We start from the raw sequence: 6,892 nt of genomic DNA on the forward strand, positions 1-6,892 counted from the left end.
TTTTTTATTAATTTTTTATTTATTTATTGGTCCTCCAATAATCAGTATCGGTGTCTGCGTTGAAGAATCATAATCGGTCGACCTCTAGTTAGGAACACCACTTTATTTTAAGAATGTGAAATATCAGAATAATAGTAGAGAGAATAATTAATTTCAGCTTTAATTTCTCTCATCACATTCCCAGTGGGTCAGAAGTTCACATACACTCAATTAGTATTTGGTAGCATTGCCTTTAAATTGTTTAACTTGGGTCAAACATTTTGGGTAGCCTTCCACAAGCTTCCCACAAGAAGCTGGGGCGGCAGGGTAGCCTAGTGGTTAGAGCGTTGGACTAGTAACCGGAAGGTTGCAAGTTCAAACCCCCGAGCTGACATGGTACAAATCTGTCGTTCTGCCCCTGTTCCTAGGCCGTCATTGAAAATAAGAATTTGTTCTTAACTGCCTAGTTAAAAAAAAAAAAGTTGGGTGAATTTTGGCTGGTGTAACTGAGTCAGGTTTGTAGGCCTCCTTGCTTGCACACGCTTTTTCAGTTCTGCCCACAAATGTTCTGTAGGATTGAGGTCAGGGCTTTGTGATGGCCACTCCAATACCTTGACTTTGTTGTCCTTAAGCCATTTTGCCACAACTTTAGAAGTATGCTTGGGGTCATTGTCCATTTGGAAGACCCATTTGCGACCAAGCTTTAACTTCCTGACTGATGTCTTGAGATGTTGCTTCAATATATCCACATAATTTTCCTGCCTCATGATGCCATCTATTTTGTGAAGTGCACCAGTCCCTCATGAAGCAAAGCACCCCACAACGTGATGCTGCCACCCCGTGCTTCATGTTTGGGATGGTGTTCTTCGACTTGCAGGCCTCCCCTTTTTCCTCCAAACAAAACGATAGTCATTATGGCCAAACAGTTCTATTTTCTTTTCATCAGACCAGAGGACATTTATCGAAAAAGTACGATATTTGTCCCCATGTGCAGTTGCAAACCGTCGTCTGGCTTTTTTATGGGGGTTTTGGAGCAGTGGCTTCTTCCTTGCTGAGCAGCCTTTCAGGTTATGTTGATATAGGACTCGTTTTACTGTGGATATAGATACTTTTGTACCCGTTTCCTCCAGCATCTTCACAAGGTCCTTTGCTGTTGTTTTGGGATTGATTTGCACGTTTTGCACCAAAGTACGTTAATCTCTAGGAGACAGAACACATCTCCTTCCTGAGCGGTATGACGGCTGCGTGATCCCATGGTCTTTATACTTGCGTACTATTGTTGGTACCAATGAACGTGGTACATTCAGGTGTTTGGAAATTGCTCCCAAGGATGAACCAGACTTGTGGAGGTCTACAATTGTTTGGGCTGATTTCTTTTGATTTTCCCATGATGTCAAGCAAGGAGGCACTGAGTTTGAAGGTAGGCCTTGAAATACATCCACAGGTACACCTCCAATTGACTCAAATGATATCAATTAGCCTATCAGAAGTTTCTAAAGCTATGACATAATTTTCTGGAATTTTCCAAGATGTTTAAAGGCACAGTTAACTTAGTGTATGTAAACTTCTGACCCACTGGAATTGTGAAACAGTGAATTATAAATTAAATTATCTGCCTGTATCATGCACAAAGTAGAAGTTCTAACCGACTTGCCAAAACTATAGTTTGATAAGAAATTTGTGGAGTGGCTTAAAAATAATTTTGAATGATTCCAACCTAAGTGTATGTAAACTTCCGACTTCAACTGTGTGTATATATATATATATATATCCATCGCAGTACTTGAGGTATCACTACAGACTCGGGTTCAATCCCAGGCTGTGTCACAACCGGCCGTGACTGTGAGTCCCATAGGGCGGCACACAATTGGCTCAGCGTTGTCCGGGGTAGGGGATGGTTTAGCCGGAACGGGTTTACTTGGCTCATCGCACTTTAGCAACTCCTTGTGGCGAGCCGGGCTCCTGCAGGCTGACTTCGGTCGTCAGTTGAATGATGTTTCCTCCGACACATTGGTGCAGCTGGCTTGCGGATTAAGTGGGTGGGTGTTAAGGAGTGCAGTTTGGCGGGTCATATTTCAGGAGGACACATGACTCGACCTTCGCATATTTGAGATTCTTGAAAGTAGCCACCCTTTGCCTTGATGACAGCTTTGCACAGTCTTGGTGTTCTCTCAACCAGCTTCATAAGGTAGTCAACTGGAATGCATGTCAATTAAACAGGTGTGCCTTGTTTAAAGTGAATTTGAGGAATTTCATTCCTTCTTAACGTGTTTGAGCGAATCAGTTGTGTTGTGACAAGGTAGGTGTGGTATACCGAAGATTTGGTAAAAGACCAAGTCCATATTATGGCAAGAACAGCTCAAATAAGCAAAGAGAAACGACAGTCTATCATTACTTTATTAAGACAATACGGAACATTTCAAGAACTTTGAAAGTTTCTTCAAAGGCAGTCTCAAAAACCATCAAAAGCTATGATGAAACCGGCTCTCATGAGGACCGCCACAGGAAAGGAAGACCCAGAGTTACCTCTGTTGCAGAGGATAAGTTCATTATAGTTACCAGCCTCAGAAATTCCAGCCCAAATAAATGCTTCACAGTGTTCAAGTAACAGACACATCTAAAAATCAACTGTTCAGAGGGGACTGTGTAAATCAGGCCTCATGGTCAAATTGCTGCAAAGAATCTACTACTAAATGACACCAATAAGAAGAAGAGCACGGTGGAAATCTGTCCATTGTTCTTATGAGTCCAAATGTACGATTTTTGGTTCCAACCACCGTGTCTTTGTGAGACGCAGAGTAGACGAACGGATGATCTCCGCATGTGTGGTTCCCACCATCAAGCATGGAGGTGGTGGCGTGATGGTGCTTTGCTGGTGACACTGTCAGTGATTTATTTAGAATTCAAGGCACACTTAACCAGCATGGCTACCACAGCATTCTGCAGCGATACGCCATCCCATCTGGGTTTGCGCTTAGTGGGACTATCATTTGTTTATCATCAGCACAATGACCTAACACACCTTCAGCCTGTGTAAGGGCTATTTGATCAAGAAGGAGATTGATGGAGTGCTGCATCAGATGACCTGGCCTCCACAATCACCCGACCTCAAACCAATTGAGATGGTTTGGGATGAGTTGGACCGCAGAGCGAAGAAAAAGCAGCCAACAGCAGCTCAGCATATATGGGAACTCCATCAAGACTGTTGGTAAAGTATTCCAGGTGAAGCTGGTTGAGAGAATGCCAAGAGTGCACAAAGCTGTCATCAAGGCAAAGGGTGGCTACTTTGAAGAATATAAAATATATTTTAATTTGTTTTAACAGTTTTTTGGTTACTACATGATTCTATACGTGTTATTTCATAGATTTGATGTCTTCACAATTATTCTACAATATAGAAAATAGTACAACTGAAGAAAAACCCTTGAATGAGTAGGTGTGTCCCAACTTTTGACTAATACTGTATTTATAGCTCCATTATCTTTTCTACATTCTTTATGTCTGGTTTAGTCATTTAAGTTAACACTGAAAACGTGTAGAAAAATATATAGGTTTTATCATATTTTTTGGAGTGTAGGCAACGATTTAGCAGCGGTAGCCTTTATGTAAATGGAGCTATTTATGTAAATGCATAGGCAACTACAAACAGTTGCAAAAGTCTCTGGATAAGAGCCAGTTAGGTCATCCATTTGTTCACTTATTTTTTTATTAACATATTGAACTATAGATTAAAAAAACGATTCATGCTGAGTAAGTTGAATCTCTGCAGTTCAGCACATACACTTTCCTGTCTCACTGTTTTTCAGACAGATGAAAGTATAAGGTGCTATGATTTTCTAAAAGTAATTTCATTATTTGGCTAACAAATTTCACTGGAACTAAAACACTCTTGTAAAAGGACATAGTACTTGTTATGTATCTAAATTCAGGTAAGGAGAAGGTGTAACACGGGAGGCCATTTTAATTCCACAAGGGGGAGTGTGGTGAGACTGCAGTGGCCCCCTAGTTTTTCCCTGCTAAAGCAGTAGTGGATCTTTCCCTGGACATCCAGTTGACGGCTCATTAATCTGCCCTGGCGGAGGTCCCCAATTCTGGCACCAGAGAAAAGGATTCCCCACACCTTGTCCTCACTCTTGCAATTCCAGGGCCACAACAACAAGACGGGGGATTCCTGGCAGCATAAAAACAAAGAAATCACTTCCTGCCCGTGGAGCCACCGGGATGTCCTCTGTGAGTGGGCGTGTGAAAGCGGGGGGGGCACAGAGAAACACTCACCCACTATCATCTGTGGGCTGGTAATGAGGAATGCTGGAGGATAAAAATCTATTGCAGTGGTCGTGGGTGGACCTGACAAAAAGACAAAACACTCAACAATATTGAGTTCCGGGGCTGGGCGACAGGCTTTTAGTCCATACATTTTGAAAGGATGTGTCTTTTCCTAAGAGTGATTCGGAAGGTCGTGAATGGGGGCTGGATAAATGGTTCAACTTGCTGAGAAAGAATAAGTTTTCTTTTTAAACATTGTATAAAAGCTATGTTCTACACTTGCAGAGAACACTTGTACAAGACAGTTTTCTTCATTGTTTCATTCAAATAATTAGGTTACAACAAAGGGAGTGTCAGGGATGATGCTTAGCCTGAGTAATAAAGCCTAATTGTACCATCAGCCAGGGTGTACCACAGTGACTTATGATTACTGACTGATGGGCTAGGAACAGAGATAGTCTCTGTATGTTCCTAGCTGACGGGGCAGCCCTGACATTATGTTTTGATGCTGACTGACACTACCTTCTCAAGTGTATTATGCTCAGTCTTTAAACTAATGACTTGCAAGTATCAAAAGGAGTGACAGAGAAGGGGGATAACGTACATCAGGTGGACTTTTAAAATATGGCCATCCTATTCAACCATTTCAAAATCTTCGTGGCACTTTGTTAGTGTTAGTCAACTTCTGACACCTTCTTACCCTGATTCAATTTGATTTATTTGAGTCATTTTCACAGCAATAAGCAGCCATAAATCCTGTTCCTCCATGTAAATAAAATACCCTATCCTCCAGCTCCTCCTGTCTTGAGTAAAGTAATAACCTCCAGGTCAGGAAAAGCCTGATTCTGCCCTGAGAAAGGATATCCTTCTCCAAGCCCCCTACCTCGACTGCCGTCTCCCACATCACGGTTTATAACCACCTTTAGGCCTCACACTGCCCATTATTCAATTAGCCAAATGCTAGAATTGAATCAAGATGACGATAATTAGGTTAAAATGGTTATCCGGCTGGCTAAGCGCATTCACGTTCAAGGTGAATAGAAAAATATTCAATTGTACAAACTCTAATCTTTTAAGAGCTAATTTGGTGGTTAATAAGGCCAATCTAGTTTGGGTAATTTATGGTTGATGGGAAGGGAAGGAAGGCCAGCAGGAGAGCAACACTGTGGCTGCTTGAGATAAAGCTCACTTCTGGAGTATAAAAAGGTTTTACAAGGTCCATCTCTAGACTTATCAACTATCTCTAGACTGATCAGCACAATTAAGACCTAAGCCCATAACCTTATTGTCATTTTTGTAAGTAGTAAAATCACTTATTTTAAAGGCTTTGCATGTGCATCACTACTAGCCCTGACAGTGTGAGAGAAATGTGGGAAAATATCACAGTCCACCTGTGTAGATATCTGCGCTGGACTTCATGCGTGGGAGGCAGCGGGACATGAAAGGCTGCATTGCCATTTACCCACTTTGGTGTAATTGCAGCGTTTGCTCTCAGATACCCATCATCTCCCTAAGTGCTCCATTCATACACACTATGCTTAGCCTGACAAGAGCAACTACGCAGGGTTGATTGCTTTACAATAGCAGATCAAAATATTAATCTGACTCAGTTCAGTGATTTAAGTGAGTATTTGGCTAACATGGAGCGTGGGTTTCCTCCCAGTCATTGACTTGTCAGTGAAACCCCCACTTAAACAAACAGGGTCTGTGATTACACTATTACCTAGCTGCTCTACAGGACAGCTGATGAAAACAGAGTGCAGACACCTGATTGCCTGACTGGTTCATTAACAGAAATGGCAGGGGGATTTCACATGGAGAATCTCTACCATAAAAATGTATATTGTAAGACCGTTTACGCGTTTAAGTGTTTACATGTGCCGTCATTACTACATGGAAATGTAAACACAAAAACTAAATGGTTTGTAGCTGTTTATTTACATGTGTACCTTGACCAAGGCTGCTATTACATATAGCCTAATAGACCACATGAATGAATAAACATTTTATTTATGTTTGTGAGACCTTACATTTCAGTTTATAAACAGTTGCCATTGCCGTTGCAATGTTCCAGCGAGCAGTCTGAACATGACGCCTTTCAAATCTCCATCAAAGAGAAATTACAGTAAGAGCTGGATTCAATCAAGCATGCCAAAGTAGGCTTAGTGTTTATGTAGTTTCTATTTACACAGCTAGCCTACCTTCTGCACACACAAGTGTCTCAGTCTGAAAGTTGAAGGTAAGATGGATGTGCAGTACCCAAACATTCTGCTAATGTATTTGAGTATGGGGGAGGGGACTGAGTATGCCAATATGTATATACTGTAATGCTGGTTTGACAATGTTGCTACAAGTGTAATTACAGCAGCATACACACAAGTAAGCACAACTTAAAGGGCCAATCTGTGACTACTACATCCCACATGGCCATTTAAACGAATGATGTATACCCACTGTTTCTTGAAGAATATATCTTATAAATTACTCAAAAGCTTAGTTCAACTGTCGTACCCCATCAGAACCCAAATTATTGCCTAAACTTGTTTGTAAATAATGTCATTATAAACACAGTATGGCCTCAAAACATGGCTAAAACTCAAATGTTGCATCATGGATAGTCAGTCCATACATAGCTCTGTCTATGAAT

Source organism: Oncorhynchus mykiss, chromosome 6 (assembly GCF_057628025.1).
Source record: "Oncorhynchus mykiss isolate SJ-2025 chromosome 6, ASM5762802v1, whole genome shotgun sequence".
Lineage (NCBI taxonomy): Eukaryota > Metazoa > Chordata > Actinopteri > Salmoniformes > Salmonidae > Oncorhynchus > Oncorhynchus mykiss.